The sequence below is a fragment of the Pongo pygmaeus genome, chromosome 1 (genome assembly GCF_028885625.2).
Source record: "Pongo pygmaeus isolate AG05252 chromosome 1, NHGRI_mPonPyg2-v2.0_pri, whole genome shotgun sequence".
In the NCBI taxonomy this organism is placed as follows: Eukaryota; Metazoa; Chordata; class Mammalia; order Primates; family Hominidae; genus Pongo; species Pongo pygmaeus.
Genome location: NC_072373.2, coordinates 141,577,923 through 141,599,553, shown reverse-complemented (window position 1 = coordinate 141,599,553; position 21,631 = coordinate 141,577,923).

Sequence of the window (21,631 nt, the reverse complement as noted above, 5' to 3'; positions counted from 1 at the left end):
ACCAATCTCTCAGGAAGTTCTGTTGGCTCTGCCTTCAAAATAAGTTAAAATGTGGCCATTTCTCACTATTTCCACTGCCCCTTCCTTGTTCTGAGCCACTGTCACCCCTCTCCTGGATTACTGCCTTGGTCTCCTGACTGGGCTCTCGGCTACCCCTGCCCTTTGCACTATTATCTTGACACAGCAGCTGGGTGTGACTTTTAAAACCTAAGTGAGGTTTTAAAACCCACTTAGGTTCCATCACTCATCTGCTCAAAATCCTGCAGTGGCTCCCATTTCCCTTTGAGGAAAGAGCAAAAACCTTACAATGGCGCACATTACCTGTCCAACCTTATCTCTTCCCTCTGCTCCAACTGCACCAGCCACCTTGCATTTCCTTAAACTGCCAGCCACGCTCATTGCTTGAGACTTTGCACTGGCTATTTCCTCATCTGAGAATGCTCTTCACCCAGACATCTCCATGATTAAGTTTTCAACTTCTTCAAAGCTTTGCTCAAAACTCAGCTTCTCAATGAAGCCAAAACCAAGTATTCTATTTATGATAATATTTCATCCAGCAATGCTCCCCATTCCATAATTCCCTCACTCCATTCTACTTATTTTTCTATAGTAATTATCACCTTCTAATGTCCTATATAATTTTTACCTTTTTTACATTATTATTTATTATCTGTACTCCCCACTAGAGTGTCATCTTTATGAGGCCATTGATAGATCTGAAGTAGCTGAAATATAGCAGACTCCCAGCTATTTGTGAAATGAACATAGAGGAACTTCCTATACAAACTGCAGTTTATAAGAGTTTACAGGGTTCTTTTAAGGATAAATGAAATAGCATATGTGAAAAGGCTTTGTAAGCTAAAGTCTCCTTTGACAAATACCTAAATCTTTATTCTTTCCACAGAAGTTACCAGTATTACCAGTGGTGTATTTTTTCACTTAGCTATGTAAATATACTCATTAAAATACCATATTATTTTATATGAACTTTTTAAAATAGTGAATGGCATCATAATATTAAAAACAAAAACACTCTGTGATATGTAAAGTTCTGTCTGTGTGTGAGATTATTATTACTTGGGAGTAGGAATTAAGGAACTCAAAACATATGACAAATTACACATTTTTGCAGTAACTGTGTACCCTAACTTCAGAATTACCCTGAATATCCCTCTTTGGAGAATGGAGTGCCTTATAAAATTAGAAATAAACGCAATTTCCTTAAGTTTGAGGCAAAGATTGGGAAGATGAAATTAACTTTCCTAAGAGATAGTCTATTTCGTTTGCCATCCTCCGTGTGTTCTGAAAGATTCTGGTAAGATTTATATTCAATTTCTGAAAAAAAATGCTGAGAGTTATACATTCAGAACATCACAAAACAAGATATTTTCTCAGTCTTCTAGACAGTCAATTCTTGTATCTACTTCTAGATTCTGATGTCAAAGTTGATGTAAATTATAATTCATTGCTACTTGTTTCTAAAACATTTGACTATTTCTAAACTACCTCACTGAATATTTTACCTTTATTTTCCATGTATGATAACATATAGCACTAACTTCAACATTTTCTTGCATGAATAACATTAGTTGGCTTTTTTGAAATGCTTTTTCCCTATTGAATGCTGCTTATTACCTTAAAGGTAGATTATGCCACTTTCTCATTTAAAGACCTTGTCTTATTATTGTTTTTGTACTTTTGCCAATTTTTATATAATTTTGAGTTCTCCATCAATATTTTTAAATTAATTATGATTTCTAAACAAGTTAAAATAGGCCTATAATCGGTTCATTGTAGTTTAACCCAATAAATCTAGCAAGTAAAATTGAAGGATTGAGTCAATGAAGCCATACTGGGATATCATTGCCAATTGAGCTATCAAAAGTAATCTATTATGATGTAGTTTATTATAAAGTACATTTTACACATTAATTATTAATCCACAGTGCAAAGCTTTTACCAAAAGCCTGTCCTTGATTGCTTTGTTTTCCCATACTTAAGCAGTTAGATTCCACAGTTTTGTAATCTAAGATTAGTATTCGGCGCCTTGATCCAATTCCCAAAGTTCTGTAATGTCTCCTTTTATTGCCAGTAAATCCAGATGGAAGCCACTTTTAGTGTGGTTATTAAGTGTGAGTTTATTAATGTTATCTATTAAGCCCACACTACACATTGCTCATATAAGGACTTTCAGAATCACACTTGATAAATGCACCGTGCAAGTCTAAAACGTTTAAGAACAAAATTAAGACTTTAATATATAAATTAGAACACTGTTGGTGCTCAAAACCATCTTGGACACGGGGTTCTGACTCATTAATTATATATTAGAGTGGAGCCTCTCATCAGTAAAGTTTCTTAAACTATAAGCACAAGTTTCCAAAATGGACCTTAACTAAAACTCAAGGAAAAGGACAGAAATTAAGCTAGTCAGAAAAATATTAGTTCCTCACATGGGATTTGGAATGAGGGATGGATGGGGCCCCTGTGTCAGGTGGCAAATTTATATTTGTCCACTGTCAGGAGGCCACTTATGCCAAGCTGCAGGAATGATCTGTTTTTGTCAAGCATTTCTACATGAGACTAATATAAAATTAATACTAGCACATCCTACAGTTGCCCAGAAAATAACTTTCACAGAGGGAAGGATGTAGTCTCCAACTGTTGACCCTTTCACTATAGACCTGGAAAAAGTCACCTTGTTTACATCTCAAACTTTAACCAACATACTAAAAAAAAAATAAAATCAACAGTAGATGGAGTGTTTATTATGTTTTAATGTCCCTAGAATTCTTCTGATATTATTTCGTTGAATTGTTTTACTTTAAAAATCAAGTTCATTTAAAAAGCTAGGAAAGACAGTGGCCATTATTGTTGCAGAGATCCTGGAATGAAGTCCTGACATGTGCACTCACTGCAAAATCAAACTTGTCTAGAACTCCGTCTCATGGGTGATGGTACTGGAGATCAGCCCACCCCAACTCTACTGCATTCCTCCTCAGGAAGACTCTGAGCTCAGTGGAGATCAAGGACACCTGTGTCCACCCAGGCAGTGTGGGAAAAAGTCAAGGAGGCACAGGGTCAGGCTGACTTCCCCACTTAGGGGCAAGGGCTGCAGGAGAGACTGGTTTTTAGAATAGCATGATATGGAACAACAAGATGGTCCTCTGCCTGCACCCCACCTCCTCGCCAGAGTCCACAGCCAAAGCCACAGATATGAGACATCCATAATAAACAATGAGTGGAATAAAGCCCTGTGTTATTGAAGGCTCTGTAAGAAACAGAGCCCAAGCCAAATGTGTTTTGTGGCCTGGTACCAGGTCTTGACACAGGTGAGAGGAAGGTGTGCATCCACTTTGACAGGGGCTGGGGGCTGCATGGGTGTGCAGCTATGGCAACACCTAAAGTGATGGTGGTGTCACAATCCCATCCGCAGGTGTAGGAGCCCCATTTGGGAACAGGAAGAGATAATGTCATAACATTGTCATAGAGAAGATTCTTTTCCCTTACCCCTACCCCTACTCAGAGACTTCTTGCAAAAGTCAGAAAGGATTTAGGGCATGGGTGAAAAAGATTAAACCAAAATTTACTCTTTGACTCTTCCTGAGGCCTTATTATACACCCTTGATTGTGCCATAGAACATTCAAATTGCATTTCTCTTTCCTCCTCTGAACATGTAGCATTCATTAGCAGCATCTAAAGTAGCAGAGAATTCAACCTGAAATGTGGAATCCAAACGGAATCCCCATACTTAAACCATCACGCTGCTCTGAGAAATGTTCTATGAATGATTGTTGTTCATGACACCACAGCAAGTCATTTGCTTAATGTACAGTCATAATAAAATGTTGGGATGATTGGCTTTTAAATTTACCTCTATTTTTTGCTTCTTATTTTTCTAGTCTTTGTCACTTCTTAAAAGTGCTTAGATAAGGAATCATTAATCTAAAAAGAGTAAAGATTTGTTACTTTACTTGATATTTGTCAGCAGGATTCAGGATTCACCCCCAAATCTACAAGTCAAAATAACTCTGGGCAGCTGTAGGTGACCTCTCTGGCCATCACAAGAGTGAAATGAGGCCCTCTCTTTTTATTGTAAAGGGACTTAAGATATGACAGTTGAACCAATGCCTCACCATAAAGTGCAAGGGGAGTGACAGAAAGAGTGACAGACAAATTAAAGAGTAAGTAGTGTTTAGCAATTTGGGGTGACAGCACTAAAAATTTTTAGTGCCAGGCCTGTTTAGGAATGACAGTATGCAGCTGAGAACAAGGCAGCTTACCCATTAAAAAGAGGAATTTGTGTGCGAACTTAGAAACAGCAGTCCTCAAAACTGGAAGAAAAAATCTTTACATGTTATTTAAGTAGCTGCCTATTAAACTTTTATATAGTTTTCAAATTGCCTATTGCCACATTTCATCATTAACCCAATGTTTGAATCATTGCTTTCAGACAGATTTTTGTCTCATTGTTCCTATAGAGATGTCACTAGAAATTGGATTTAGCATCCATTTGTTGTTCTCATTGTCATTTTTCCAACCAATGGACTGTGCTATTAGAGACACCAGCTTCCTACTAAAAAAAGGCATTAAGGTACTCTTTAGTAAGGTTCTCTGTGCTTATGATAACAAATGACACCAAAACTTGTATTAATCTCACTATGGATAATCACTTACTGAGCACTTACTATGTACTAGAAATCATGCTAAGTACTTTGTACTCATCATCTGTCTCTAAAGTGTATAATGGGCACTCAATAAATGTGTGTTGGTGGAAGACAGGAAGGAAGAAGGAGGGAGGAAGGGAAGAAAGGAAGAAAGTTTCATTGTCACTTATACTGAGCACTTTCCTATAAGTCATTTTGAGAACTAGTTGAACAGGTAGAAATATTCCTTCCTTCATTGAGATTTATTGAAGCAGGTCCCAAACCAGGCTGAAACATGCCCAAATTACCTTTTGATTTTTGCACTTACTGTCGTCTGTCATAAATAACTCTGGTGCCAACAACTTAGACTAATAACTCAGAAGTAAATAAGTAAACAAAACTGAGTTTTCCTCACTACAGAGAAACTCTAAAATGAATCCAGTTATCACAACCTCCTTGGTTCCCCTTTACATTTTTCACCCCAAAGATTTGAAGTCAAGAGGCAACCCCTAAGATGTAAACAGCAAGAGATTATTCATAGATGGTATAAACAGAAGATGAGGGCAAAGGTCCAGGCCAGGACCCAGTTGTCATCTAAAGAGACAGATCATTCCCAAAGCCTGCCCAAACATTCATCACAAACAGGTTTGGGAATGTTTTATATGGCTGTGAGCCAGGTTTTTGCCCTGTCCATATTCCAAAAAGTTAATCCATCCCAGTGCCATAAACCTTCAAATAACAATAAAAATGATTTGATTATAAGATGGAAGGGGGAAAATAATGACGAGCCTTCCAATGACTCAAACAGAGCCTGAGTCATCGGGGTCAAGCAGAAACTACACATATTACAGATTGAATTTCAACAACCTATATGGGATAATTTCATGACTAAAGATGAAGCTGGAATTATACTGCCTCCAGCACCAAAGTGTTGTGCATATTTACCGTTCAGGGTTTTTTTTGTTTGTCCTTTTTGTTTTTGTTTTTTGTTTGTTTTTATTTATCGTTGTTGTTTTTGAGACAGGGTCTCCCTAAATCACCCCAACTGGAATGCAGTGGTGTGATCACGACTCACACTGGAATACAGTGGCGTGATCACATCTCACGGCAGCCTTGACCTCCTGGGCTCCAGTTTTTGTTTTTTGTTTTTTCCTATGCTGGTGTTTCACTTAAAAGCACAGAATAACTATGCTTTGTATGCTACAACATGAAATATATGCCCTTTTATTTCTATTGCTTTTGAGGGATCTGGTGAGGCATGTTAATGTTAACTATTATTGATCTTGTTATTATTACTATTAATACCACCTTCAAGCTAGTTCTTACATCCATATATTTTCACTTGCCAAACAGTAAAGGCAAATAGCCATTCCTGTGTTTTTTTGTTGGTTTGTTTTTTGCTTTCCCCTCAACCCAGGCTAGTTCCGAACAATTTTCCACTCAACTCCTAACCCATAGCCTGAACTTTAATTTGCTGCTCCATTCCTATCCTTTCCAGCTTGATATTGGAAAACAACATATAAGTATCTTAGCAGATGCAAAAAAAAACAAAAGTATTTTGTACTCATTTAAAATTTAATTTTAAAACTCACTAAAATTATGACTAGAAATAACTTTTCTTAACCTGAGAAATGATGTCACCCTAGCCTGTAGCAATCATCACATTTAATGATAAAATTATAGAATAATTTTCATTTAAATCACAAGCAAAACAAGGTGCTCATTATCTTACTATCACTGCTTCTATTCAACGTTATACTGAAAGTCTTACAACAATAACAAGGCTTACCCTACAATAATAAGGTAAGAAACTGAAATAAAACATACAAAAATTAGAAAAGACAACATTACCTTTTCTATACAATGTGATTATCTAAACAGTATATTCAAGATAGTCTACAAACTATTGAAACCAATAGGAGTTCGGCAAAATTGCTAAATAAAAGTCACCTGACTAGATTACACATTGAATTCTTACTGTGGACCAGGCATAGTTCTAAGGATTTTCCATATATTTTTGACTAATAATATTAACTAATCTAATACAACAGCCCTTGAAAATGATACAGTTATTATCAGAGTAATTGATACAATTATGTCAGAGAAAACTGAAGCACAGGAAGGTTAAGCAACTTGCTGTTATAGATTGAATTGTGCTCCCCAAAAAAGACATTTTGAAGCTAACCCCCAGTGCCTGTGAGTATGGCCTTATCAAATATTAGGTCTTTGCAGATATAATCAATTTAAGATGAGGTCATTTTAGGGTATGCCCTAGTATAATATGACTGATGTCCTTGCAAAAGAAGGGAAATTTAGGCACAGACACACACAGGAGAACATCATGTGACAACAAAGGCAGAAATTGGAGTTATGCAGCTACAAGCCAAGGGAAACCAAAGATTGCTGGCAACCACTAGAAGCTAGGAAGAAAAAAAGCAAGAGTTTCCTACAGTTTTCAGAGGGAGATGGCCTTGCTGACACCTTAATTTCAGACTTCTAGCATCCAGAACTGTGAGACAATACATTTCTGTTGTTTAAAGTCACCTAGTTTGTGGCACTTTGTTATGACAAATCTAGGAAACTAACAAACTTGTCATGGGTCACACAGCTAGTAAAATGACAGAGCTGGGAGATAAGATCAGCATACCAAAACCAATACTCTGCACATCAGTTAAAACCAAATTAGAAAATATAGCGTAAAAACAGATACTGTTCACAATTACATAACTACAAAGTTATATAAACAAATCTAATAAATAACATTCAGGATATGGTCCATTCTCATTATTTGTAGTGATTATGTTCCATAAAGTTGCCACACACAGTGAAGTAGCAAATACTGAACTATTGCTCCTAGGGGAAATACAGGATTAGGTTCCTGTGAACCTCTGGCTACAACATCTTTGTCAACCAATCAATACATAAGCTTGTTTTATGTGTGTTTCTGTTTAAAGACTCCTTATTTAATAAATATTGTTGATTCACTAACATTGAAGTCACAGCCAACGGCACTACAGCCCAGGCCTGAACAAAACTTATTTAACACATGTATTTTTTTCTGTAAGGCACAACACAACTGCCTTGCACTGGGAAACATAGACGGCAGATCAGCACAATGCTTGAGGGGCGTTTTAAATAGCAAAATCACCAATAAAAAACATAAAAGTGTGAAAAACATGGTACTATTAGCCACAAAAAGGACACATTTTCAGTAGGAGAGCAGAAGCAAGAAGGCAGAGCACCACCTTGTTGGAACTCAGCTGAGAACGTACATGTGTGCCGGACACTCAAATATTTCAGCACTCTGCTCATGTCAGTGAATGACCACGAAAGCACAGCAAGTATTGACTCGGAGGATGCAAATAAGTTTTAGGAAGTAGGCAAATTCACAAATATGGAACCTTTGAATAATGAGGACTAATTGTATTTACGGAGAAAATTACAAAACTTCATGAAAAGACAAGAAAAAGAAATCTTAATAAATGGAGATGGCATATGGTCATAAATAGGAAGGCTCAACTTTTAAGATGTCAGTTTTATGACAAATTAATCCCAGCAAAATCCCTAAGAGTATTTTTGCAGAATTTGACAAGCTGATCCTGAAATTCATGGGGAAAAGTAAAGAACCAAGAATCAGTAAAATAACTCTGAAAATTTAGGTGCAGAGACTTATTCTACTAAATATGACAACTTAGAATAAAGATATATTAATTAAAATAGTGTGATTTTAAAAACAAGGCAAGAAAAAGAGGACATGGGAACAGAAGAGGGAGACCAGAAACTGGCATAAACCTGTATAAAAATGTTGTGTATGTCTGAGATGGTGTTAAAAATCAATGGATAGGCCGGGCGTGGTGGCTCAAGCCTGTAATCCCAGCACTTTGGGAGGCCGAGGCTGGTGGATCACCTGAGGTCTGGAGTTCAAGACCAGCCTGGCCAACATGGTGAAACCCTGTCTCTACCAACATACAAAAATTAGCCAGGCATGGTGGCGGGTGCCTGTAATCCCAGCTACTTGGGAGGCATGAGAATCGCTTGAACCCCGGAGGCGGAAGTTGCAGTGAGCCAAGATTGCACCACTAAATTCCAGCCTGGGTGACAGAGCAAGACTCCGTCTCAAAAAGGAAAAAAAAAAAAATCAATGGATAAAAATTATTCAGAAAACATGATGAGGAGAACTAAGTTACTCACATAAAAAAAAAGATAGATCCCTACCTCATGTTATGTCAAAAAATAAATCTAGGGAAAACAGTGAGAGACCCAAATGTAAAAAACAAAAACATTTAGAAAAAATAGAGAATATACCTTAAAGAGTTCTAGGAAGTAATTAATCTACTTAGTAGGACAGAATAAAGCACAAACCATAAAGGAAAATATGAATAAATTTGACATTACATTTTTTAAACTTCTGTTCAATAAAAGATATTACACAGTGTTAAAATGCAATCCATGGCTAAAATAAAATATTCACAATGCACATTAACAAAAAGTTGCTATAAAAACTTCGTATAGAAATTCTACAAATGAATAAGAAAAGGACAAAAATTGATTAGAGAAATAGACGAAGGATATAAACATATAAAAGATACCAAACAACATAGTAATCAGATAGATGCAAAAACTCATTAAATTTAATTTTATACTCATTTGATTGGCAAAAATTAGAAAGTCTCATAATCACACATGTTGGTAAAAATGTGAAAGAACAAGAACTTTCAACACTGATGGTAGAAATTGAATTGGCAGAGACAAATTGAAGAGCAATTTGGTAATACCTACTAAAGTGAAAGCTGTGTATATCCTTATACTCTGCAATTCTTGGTATAGCCCCTGAGGAAACTTTTCCACATGTGCACAACAAGACATGTACAAGAATGTATACAGCAGCATGATTTGTAACAGCAAAACATCTAGAAATTGTTTAAATATCTATCAACAGATTTGATTAATTATGGTCATAGTCACACAATAAAATACCATAAAGGAGCTCAAATGGATAGATCCAAATAATGATAATAATAAGGTACAGAAAGATGTGTAAGAATTCCCTTTATATAAAGTTTATAAAGTATTTGTGTGTGTGTGTGTGTGTCATAATAGTATAAAACTTTCATGGGAATAATAAACAACAAATTTAGGATAGTAGATTTTTCTGGGAGAGGACACAATATTGAAGAGGGCTAGCCAATTAATATACTATTTTTAAATCTATAGAAAGTATGGTAAAACATTAAGAGTTGGTACAAGAGAGACTAGATGGGTGTTTGCTATAGTCTCTACAACTTTCTGGTGAATAATTGCAATATTCCATTTAAATAAAAAATGTTAAGTGTGTTAAAGTCAGAAGGAACGCATTGGTTTAAGTCCTAAAATCAGCACTTGCTGTTAAAATTTAGAGCCTGCCATCAAGTTCTATAAATAAGATAATAGAATGTAGGAATTATACTTAATCCTCTAATTACTCTCAGCTTTAATCAAGCCTTTATTAACATAATGTGTCTAGCTTGGGGTCTTAAAACCTGAGAGGGGATTTAGGGAAGAGTAATCAAAACAATGAAAAATAAGTAGGTGATATAAGGAAAGGCAATGGGAACTGGGATAATTTAGACTAGTGAAAGAATGCAAAGGGTAAAATATGTTGAGGTGAATGCACAGTTTGTTTCTTTTATATTCATGTCTATTCCTCAGTTAAGGCCTTACTAAAACTAGCTGTTCCAGCTGTCTATTGCTGTGTAACAAATCACTCCAAAATATAGTAGTGGCTTAAAATAATATTAAGCATTGATTTTGCTCATGAATCTTTAATTGGGTCAGGACTTCAGCTGGGGATAGCTCTTTGCTGATCCATATGGCATCAGTTGCAAAAGCTCAGCTAAGGCTGGAAGATCCACTTTCACAATGATTCTCACATGCTTGCAAAATGGTACTATTGGCTGAAGCTATGCCAGGACTGTGCCCATGATCCTCAGCTCTACTCTTTGTGGGTCTCTCCACAGGTTTCTTGGACTTCCTCCCAGCATGATGTCTGGGTTCCAAAAAGGAACATCCCACAGAGGAAGTGCATGACATTTTTATATCCCATCCTTAGAAGTCACAGAGCAACACTTTTACCAAACTTATTGGTTAGGGTAGTCACAAATTGCTTCCCACTCACTTTCAAGGGAAGGGGACACACAAGCCAATTCTTAATGGAGGAGTGACATACCTATAGAATAACTTTGGATATGAAGATAGTATTGCATCCATCTTTGTAATAAATACAGTTTGCCACACCAACATCCTTCCTGAAATATTTCTCCAGGTCAATCTGTTATTCTTATTGCTGCCAAAACAGCGATCTGGTCACACCATTCTCTTGTTCTTAACAATAAGGGAGTCTGTCCTCTGCATTTCATCCCCCCAAAACCAGATTTATTCTGTGGAACTGCAAGTCTTCATGTAGTCAAAAGGTACATAATACTTCATGGAGTCAACAGGGTATATAATAAAACTTTTTACAGTTTTCTTGAAACATTCATGTCTATGACCAAAACTTAGAAAAGGCTCACCAAAAATATTAATGTTTTTGGATGCATTTCTACTTGAGTTTTATCTGAAATAATGTGACAGCACATTCATATTTCATGTAACCTGGTGTCAAGACCATGTACAGACATATCAGCAACCCAGGTGAATTTGAAGGAATTCACAAAACAATATTTCTGCCATCCTCTAGACATTCAAGCAAATGTAACTCATAAATCAAATCAGATTTTAACATCCTTTTTAACCCAGAAAACTATAAGCTAGGCCTTGGAAAGTTTTCCTTTAAAGTTCTTCCTTTAAGTTACTTAATGTGGAATATTCAGCACGATAGTCAAAAGTGACAATATTTGTCGGTACAAGGATCTGTTAGTTGGCTTCACCATTAGGCTCCCACTTTCTCCCTACTCATCATTAAATAATTGTCTTATTTTTTCACTAAACACGGAAAATTGACTACCATTTTTCACCAAAACATGTCCTACCCTTTCTGTATTGCTTAACTTGTTAAGCACACTACCAGAACGGATACCAGCAAAAACTGATCAGTATGTGAGATTAGTTTGCCCCAGGTACCAATTTGACTAAGATGGTTCTTGAACTCTACCTTCATTAGGTTGAACCATACTAAATTGCTGATAGTCTACCAATTTTGGCCAAGAAAATATGGATATTTCAAATGGTTCAATTTATATGTGTTGGTCAGATTGAGAAATTTCCTTGCAAACCCCAAGAATTCAGGGAGTTGATTCAAAGTCAGTCTAGGATGAACTCTAACTGAAGAATCAAACTGTTTTTTCTTATGCATAATGTTTGATATAAAAGCCCAGAAAGGTGGTACCACTGGCTCAAGTGAGTCAACCAGTTGTTGAGTCCTGTATGTGGACAAACTACCCACAGGAAAAAAGTAAATCCGAAATCCTTGCTTATCTGGACTGGGTTTTTTTGTTTTTTGTTTGTTGTTGTTGTTGCTGTTGTTACTGTGTAAATTAGTCAATACAACTTAAATATGACAGCATGTAAGAAGAGGTTTAATATTATTGGATAAAGACTTTGGATTTTTTAATAGACCAAATTTAACTGGAATGGTTAAAGATTTTTGTTTCCTACACTGTGAAATGAAAAGGAGAAACAAATCCTGATTGCCCCCAGAAGTTAGAAGTAATGAAAAGAATCCTTAAGCAATTCTTAATAAGTGTTTAATACTATAATCATGATCCATAAAATAGAGATCCACAAAAAATATGACCAAACTGATTGGCAATTATGATTAGTATAACATAATAATAAGGCTGTGGCAGAGTTTAGAAGGTAACTACCAATTTCAACTGCTACAAAAAAACCATATGCTAAGAAAATAAAAATCAAGAGATGTATAATTTAAAAACACATTAACTTTATTTGATAATCCTTGGGGATAAACAAAGGATTAGGATAAAGCTTTTGTGAGTGTTTTGGGGGAGTACAAAGTTTACCAGAATGGTCACATGTTTCCAATTAAGTTTTGGAATTTTTTGTCTTAAAAGACATAAAAAGCCCCAGTTCTACTTAGTGTGCTCCAGGTTGAGTGATGTAACAATTAAATGATAAATATTATGTTGAATCTAAAATGCAAAACATATTACTCTGAACTTAAAGTGCAATAAGTAGCTGATAGTATGGCCTTCTGGATCTGGGAGGAAGATAAACTGTTTTGTACACCCAGCCATCCAATTCCATCCCAACATTCTTTCCTCCAGTCACAACAGTGCTTGGCCAGAGAGAGAAATATGAGGATAAATTCACACCTCTTATTTTTTCACACGTGGTGACAAGAACCTCATGATCACTAACTCATTACATTTGAATCTGTACTGCTCATATTATATATAGTTTTCCCTATGTTATCTTTAAGTAACACATTTAGCAGCATTTCCGAAAGCATGCTCCACACAGGTCCAGCTCCACAAGATGTTAATAAGTTTATTATGTTATGAAGGAGTTTCATATCGCTGTTGAGTTAAACATATTTACTGCAGTTCTTATCAAAACTTCTTACAGGCCGGGCACAGTGGCTCACGCCTCTAATCCCAGCACCTTGGGAGGCCGAGGAGGGTGGATCACCAGAGGTCAGGTGTTAGAGACCAGCCTGGCCAACATGGTGAAACCCTGTCTCTACTAAAAATACAAAAAAAAAAAAAAAAAATTAGCTCAGCTTGGTGGCGGGCACCTGTAATCCCAGCTACTTGGGAGGCTGAGGCAGAAGAATCACTTGAACCCAGGAGACAGAGGTTGCAGTGAGCCGAGATCGTGCCACTGCACTCCATCCTGGGTAACAGAGCAAGACTCCTCTCAAAAAAGAAACACTTTTTACATATAAGCACACATTACAAATCTCCTAGGGTGTATATAGTATGTATCATTTCCAAAAGTTACTTCAATCATGGAAAACATTTTGCAAAAATATCTCAACAAACTAGAATATACATTGTGAAACTCCAATTTAAGGCATTTCTGATAATATTCTCTTGATATTAATGTAAATTATAGGTTTCTTTTTTTATTTTAATTTAAACTCACAGATATCTAACTACAGGTTTCTTAATCATAGCTCTCCCATCCAAGCTTATTATTTATCTCCCTCAGATTCTAATGACTTCTAAATATTTATTTTTGAGTTTATTTATTCAATAAATATTTATTAAATGCCTACTATGTTCCAAGCACTAAGTGTAGACTTTGGAGACATGGGAATGAACAATTTTAAAAATGTCTCTTTCCTTATAGAACTTACATTATAGTTACGGGAGGTGCCAATTACACATAAAAAAGTGAGTGCTAATGAACAAAAATAAAAAATAGGATAATGAACTAGACAGTTTCCTGGAGTTGGGAGGAGTGATTACAACATTTTGGAAGGGTTATCAACATGATTTTTCTGATAAAGTAACATGTGAACTAAAGGGGTATTAAATGAATCTTTTCCTTTCCTATTTCTCTCATTCTTTGTATTACTTTTAATCAAAATAATACATGCAGATAGTAAAAAATAAAAATATACCAAAAAGTTTATAATAAAAAAATTACTGCCCCAACTCTCTTCATCTTAGCCCCAATTCCTGAAACAGCCTCTTTTAATAGTTTCTGACTTTTATTTTTCTGACCATGACAGAAGACAAAAATAGAAGACATAGTGACAGTTGGGAGGGCAATTAGATGGAAAGATCCTGGACCCCTCAATGATTTTCAAGCCACCATATCAGCCCTGAAGTTTCTACTTTAATGTGAGAGAGGAATACATCTTTCTTCAGTCTATGTTTTTTGGAGATATCTGTCACTTGTAGCCAAACTCTAATTGATAGAGGATCAGATATCATAACCCCCGGCAATTAAAAGGAAAATATTCCAAGCATCCAAATCAAATGTATTATTTTTTCTATATCTACAGTAATTGCTCAAAATCATCCTACATTTTCGTTTGCATCATATTTGAATTGTAACTTTCCTATACAGTTGTTTCTCCTTTTCTAATTCTCTTTTCTATTTTCTTATAAAGGAAAAAAGATGCCTGCTTCACCCTGTCGTTCATGGCAGCAGCTTTTTTTTTTTTTCCTAGAAACAGAATCAGGCCTTATTTTTGTTATTTTTAATACAGGTATTGTACTGTAGACAGCTCTTAGTCTCGCAATTCAGTATGGCAGATACACAGAAATTAAAGTAGAAACAAAATGAGGGCACACTCACCCCTGTCCTCTGGTTGGCACCCTCCAACCCTTAAAAGAACTGTCCTCCCGGTCATCATATCCTTTCCCTGCTACAAAAGACAAAAAAAAAAAAAAAATGCCACCCCAAAGAAAAATCTCAGATGCTCTCTCCCTAGCAGTTAGTGGGACGAAGTGAGGCACTGTTACCTTGGGTGGGATGGAGAAGCCACTAGGTCCATACCAGGGAGGCCAAGTGCACCACCACATGGACCCTGTCCATGGCCATCAAAACTCGCCACCAGGCAAGACCACAGTGTGTTATCCACCAGCAATCCCCGAGGTCCAACGCCACACAAGTCAGGCAGCCCTGAGACAGCAGAAGGAACCCTGTCCTCTGGGTATGCTGGTTCCAGAGGAGAAGGCCCGCGGCCAGTCTCTTCAGAGAGGAGCTCACCAGGGAAAGAGGGTTCCTGAGGAGGCATGCAAAGATCAAGGGAGCCACCCTTGCCACCTGTCCCAGGGCTTACTGCTGACTCCACTGTCCTTGGAGTGCTGGAGTCTCTACACCACTCTGCTCGGGACTACTGCTTGGGGGCCGGGCCCAGCACACTTCGCCTCTGCGGGCTTGGGGCTCTCCTCCAAGTCTTTACAAGCAGCGTCTTGAGAGGTAGACAGTTTCCCTTCCTCACTTTTAAAGACCGCAGTCTCTGTCTTGGCATCTACAGTGAGGCTGAGCATTTCCTTCATGCCTCCATTCATCACTGTCTCAGTTACCTTGTGTGTACTTTCTGCATCCTCCTCTCCGTCCGAGCTGGCTTCCATGGCCACACTGCCTGGTGCTTCTGGCTGAGCTGCCAGGGCAGCTGCAATGGGCAGCAGCTTTTAATCCATTATATCTAATCTTTAGAATCAGTTCCTTTCTTAACCTTGAGTCATGCTTCAAGGGGGCTTCAGAAGCTTCTAGCACAACTGCCATGCTACAGTGTCTTTCCCTTGGACTCTTGGTTTAGTGCCACAGTTTCTTTTATGCCCCATTTTTTTTTTCTTTCAGGGATCTTACCTTCATCATTCCAGAGTACACCATAAAGTATTTTTCTTTTTTTTTTTTTTTTTGAGACGGAGTCTCGCTCTGTTGCCCAGGCTGGAGTGCAGCGGCACGATCTCGGCTCACTGCAACCTCCGCCTCCCGGGTTCAAGCGATTCTCCTGCCTCAGCCTCCTGAGTAGGTGGGACTGCAGGCGCACGCCACCACGCCTGCACACGCCACCATGCCTGGCTAATTTTTTATTTTTAGTAGAGACGCGGTTTTGCTATGTTGGCCAGGCTGGTCTCGAACTCCTGACCTCAGGTGATCCGCCCACCTCGGCCTCCCAAAGTGTTGGAATTACAGGTGTGACCCACCCTGCCCGGCCACCATAACGTATTTTTCTAAGCAAGAGTGCCTGCAAGTAAATGTTCCAAGTCCAAGTGCTTGTATATTTGAAAAAGTCTGCTTTTCCTTCATACTTTGGCTGTAATTTTTTCTCAGACCATTGCAGGCTCTGTTGCCTTCAAGATCTCATACATTTGAGATTGCTGAATGTTAGGCTGATCCTTGATCCTTTTGTTTGTAGCCTATATTTTCTTTCTGGAAACTTCTCAGACATGCTGTTTATTCTCAGTATCTGAAGTTCCATGATGCTGTCTAGATGTAGGTCTTTTGCACTTGCTGAGCTCGATACCTCGGAGTTGGGGGGGGGAGTGGTTCAAAAACAAAAACTTGTATCTTTCTATTCAGCTCTGGAAATGTTTCTTCTACTGTTTAATGATTTTCTTCTTTCTGTCCTGTCTTTCCAGTACACCTATTAGTTAAGGTTAAATCTGGATGGATTCACTGTATTTGACAACTCTGAGCTGAAGCTTCTGGCAGATCAGTTCTATGCATTGTTGTAGTCCCTGCCTGAGTGTCCTGGGCTGACATCATCTTCTCAATTTAAAAAAAAAAAAAAAAAGAAAAAGTCCATCCACAAGCTTATGTTCTCCTTCCATCCTCTAGAAATATGTTGAAATACCTCATCCACAGATGGCATCCCTCTCTTTCTCTTAGTTTATTCCTTTGTATATTCTATATTTTCTTTTCCAACCTTTGTGTTCTATCTGCCATCTTGCCAGAACATTTGAAGTTTATCTTGGGTGACACAGTTGAAATAAAACTGCTGCACCAATTTCTCAGCAGTGCTATTTTTAAATACAAGAATATGTTATACAACTTAAGTAACATCAAAACACACGTTTAAATATCTAAGTATTTTATCATTGTAAAGATAGGATACAAAGAGCAAAATACATGCAAGTTTTCTTTTCTTAAAAAAAGTAATAGAGTACTATTTTTCTTCTGTTATTTTTCACTTTCATATAAAATGCAGCTCCTGAACTCACACAGTTTTAAAAACATTTTTTTCATTTAAGTGCTATCTTAAAAGCTTCTTTGTACAAAAACTTAAATGATTTTCTGTAGAGATTTTCCGTGTGTCCTTGGACCAATATCTGATTCTTTAAAGACATGTTACCCAATATGATATTAATGTATTATTATTATACAAGTTGTAACGGGAGGATATTGATTTTTTTCTGCCAAAGGAGAGGTAGAAGGGTTATGTGTTGATACGGTTTGGCTGCGTCCCCACCCAAATCTCATCTTGAATTGTAGTTCCCATAATCCCCATGTCTCCTGGAAGGGACCTTGTGGGAGGTGATTAGAGCATGGGGGCAGTTCCCCCATGCTGTTCTCATGACAGTGAGTGAATGCATCTGATGGTTTTATAAGGGGCTCTTCCCTGCTTCACTCTGCACTTATCTCTCCTGCTGCCATGTGAAGAAGAATGTGTTTGCTTCCCCTTCCACCATGATTGTGAGTTTCCTGAGGCCTCCCCTCAGCCATGCAGAACTGTCAGTTAAACCTCTTTCTTTTATAAATTACCCAGTCTTGGGCAGTTCTTTATAGCAGCATGAGAATGGACTAATACATGTGCCTACACATAATCTTGGCTATAAATAAACTTCTGTAGTAACATTTCTTCAAATAAGTAGGCTTCTAGTGAACCCAAAAATATGTAAGCAAAACATCAATTTATAAATTTATGACTCTTCTATCTAGTTGTTTATTGATGACTGAAATATATTTATTTAATAAATATTTGTGCTGAGCACTATATTTCACCCGAGATACATAGTAAACAATACATCATATGCTTGAAGAACTATTGGGCCTAATAAAGGGATGCAAATTAGTAAGCAGCAAATTTTCAAAAATGTGATCAGTGATCCTGTGGAGTAAATATAAGATGCTATTAAAGCTTATCAAAAGGCGAATGAACCTTGTGGATGAGAAGGGGGGCAGTTTAGGTGAGAGATGGCTTCCCAAGTAGGTGACTCCTGAGCTGAGACTCAAAAGATGGGCATGAATTATCCAGGGAAGGAACTGGGGTCTTGGAAGATAAAAGAAACATTCCAGGCAACCAGAATATATGTGTGAAGGCCTGGAGGCAGGACCAGTCATGAACCAGAGTCACAAGCAAAGATGGCAAGAGACAAAACTAGAGAAAGAAGCAAGAGCTAGATTCAAAAGTTACCAGGATACCCTATCAAGGAATGTGGACTTTCTTCTGAAACATAAAGAACTATGCTCAGCATAAGAGCAATTCCTTCATACTCTCTTCAAGCAAGTTCTGGTTTTTTTTTATAAATGAGGTAATAATATGACAAACTTTCATTGTGAGTTTATCATGTCCAAGATACTAGACTTAGCAGGTAGGACTTAAAGGCATTTAACTTTAAGAATCAGTGTGAAAATAGGTTAGAATATTTTGAGATGCTGTGTATTCTGATAAGAAAGGAACATACACAGGAGAGAGCTGAGTGATAGAAAACTGAAAAGTTATGCTACAGACTAATGCTATAGTAGGAATTTGGACTTTAACTAATAAAGATGCTATCCAAATTTTTTGAGCAGAGAAGAGGCATAATTACATGTGTGTTTTACCCAAAGTGTGTATTCCCACTCTTTATTATACTGCATACATCAGGAAATATATTACTTGGCTTGAAGCAATTTCAGCTTCATTTCTCTTTTGGTTAATTAGGGACCTAGGTTATCTAAATGAGCCACTATGGTTTGTTTTAAATATTGATGTTGGAGACTGCTGCTCAGCATTCTCTTCAAATTCAATCAAACTGAACATTTGTTCAACTTGCCTTCAAGGATCTCATCGTCTAAAGTTAAACCCAAAAGTAGCCCTATAAGCCCCCAATATATTTCTCTGTTATCATTCAATGATAGTGAAGTTGAACAGGCACCAAATCTTATGATAATCTCATGGGTTTTTCTGCATTTTCTCCATCCCCTTTGTGGGGCTTCTCATTTAGTGATTCAAGTTAATTTAGAGAGAGTGGTTTAAGTCAACCCATAATCCTTCTTCCATGGAAACTATCAAGAAGTCATTTGTGTTCTGGAAACTAAAAAAAGGTTTCTGTTGCTCTTTCTACCTTCTCAGGAACAAGGGCAGATCCAAGTTGTATGGATATGCGGTTTATTCATTGAGAAGGAAAAAAATTATTTAAGAAAAAAGGAATACAAAATTACACATACAAATACCTAGCTTTTCTTCTTGGAAGAACTTGAAAGGGATACTTATAAATAAAGGGCTAAGCTCTATTAGCTTCATGGCAAATACCCCTCTGATGCGTATCCAATATATAAATATGCAATACACTTTTAAGAGTTATCAACAAAATTTACACCTACATTGGCCATTTTGGATATAAGAAATATGTCAAAAATGTGAAGGTCCTTTAAAGGTTCTTGCTTTTTGTTATAATCAACCCACATTTGCCAAAACCTTGACTGTCACAAGGAGAAACTCTCATCTGAATATTCAATCAACAAGAAAATACTTGTGGATTGCCAACCCCTCTCCCTCTCTTGCTTTGAACTATTTTACTAGTCCTAGATTCCAGTCCCCAACACTTAAAATTCACAATGAATCCTGGCTTCATATCTGGCGTTTCAACAAGGTCCACCCAGAGAGTGAGGCCATTTTCAAATGCTGGCAGCCATAAAGCTAATAAGGTAGAAGAGATGTGTTCCACCAGTTAGAAAAAAAACAACAGGAAAAAAAGAAGAATAAAGCTGTTTGGGTCAGCGTCCTTAAGTTTGTTCCTGAGGCCAATGTTGCCGGCTGCATTTAGCAGCTTAGTTCCCTGGAAATGAGTGGTACGACTCTGCAGATAAAAGGCTGTAGACCTCTGGAATACAAGCAAGTAGCTCCTCATTATACAAATAGAAGCAACTCAACTATGCATGCCCTCAAACTGAGCTCAGTGTTCTGCTGCATTTCAAAAATATCCATCTGTTCCAAGAGAAGAAACAGGAAGTTTTGTTAATTATCTCTCACAACCCACTAGTTAGTTTCCAGAAAAATCACTAAAGCCATCTTTCCTGAATAAATTTAACAAGTAAGTTACAAGATGCAATGCAGTAGATAAACCTTACATTACTCCTTTTAAATGAACTGAATCTATCAGTTGGCCAATTTCACACTCACTGCCTCTATGCCCCTTTTCATGTCCTCAGGATTCAACAGACATATTTTCTGTACACAACTTTTTTAGTAACAATGTTGATTAATAAAGCAATATCACACTAGTTATATGCAAAACACTAGATATTACACAACTGCTTGAGAGATATTTTCAGATGTATTTGCTTTAAGCACAACTTTGCTTCCAGATTCCATTAAAATCTCATAAATGTTCACACTATTAGACAAATTAATAGGAATTTTTTTCTTGGTTATTAACTAATTTAAATAGGTACCTCTGAAACTTCTTCCCCAGTCCAATTATGTTGTCTTAACAAAGATTCCATGCCAGAGTGCTAAGGATATTAAGGATACACATGCCCAATTGGACTCTTGCCATCATTCTATAAATCATTGCCAATTATGCCAATAAAGCATCCTGAGCAATGATTGATTTCTTAGTTATGCAGTCAGCTGTTCTTCAACACTTTGTTTTCCTTGAAATGTCTCAATCATGGCCCAGTTTCCTGAGACCATGATGGTTTACATTACTCCAAAAGAGACATTTGTACACATCTGTTGGTAAGTAAAAAGGAGTTTAGAAATTCAGCGAAACCTCATTAATTCCATCTAACTGTTGGGAAAGATAATTCAAGTTTATGAAAATTCTGGATTTTGATTTTATAGAAATGCAAGGTAGGCTTTTTTGTCTACTTTTTATATCTGTAAACAACTCAAATTTGTCTAAAAAAGAATCACTTTTTGAAGTGCTCAGAGTGTATGGTAAATTTATTAAAATGTAATAAATATTTAGCATTATCATAACAATCTGTTAACTTGGGTCATTTCTTCACTAGCAAATAGAGACATATCTTTGAAATCTGAATCAATCAGCCCTTTAATTTTTTACTAGCATTAATTACTTGCCAAAATTCAAATATGCTTTTGATAAAATATCCTGGATCAAGGCTGGATATTTGACATTTATTAAGACATCAATCACTAGACACAGCTGGAAAACAAAGTGATAGAATGGAAAGCCTATAGACCTTGAAGCCAAACAGAATGGGATTCAAATCTCAGCTCTACCACTCACTTGCTCTATAGCATTTATCTGTTAATTCAGCCAATAAATATATAATGCACAGGTACTCAGGGCAGCAGATACAGTGATGGTTTCAACACTAAGGTCCCTACTTCCCAAAGGTTAAATCCTCTAGG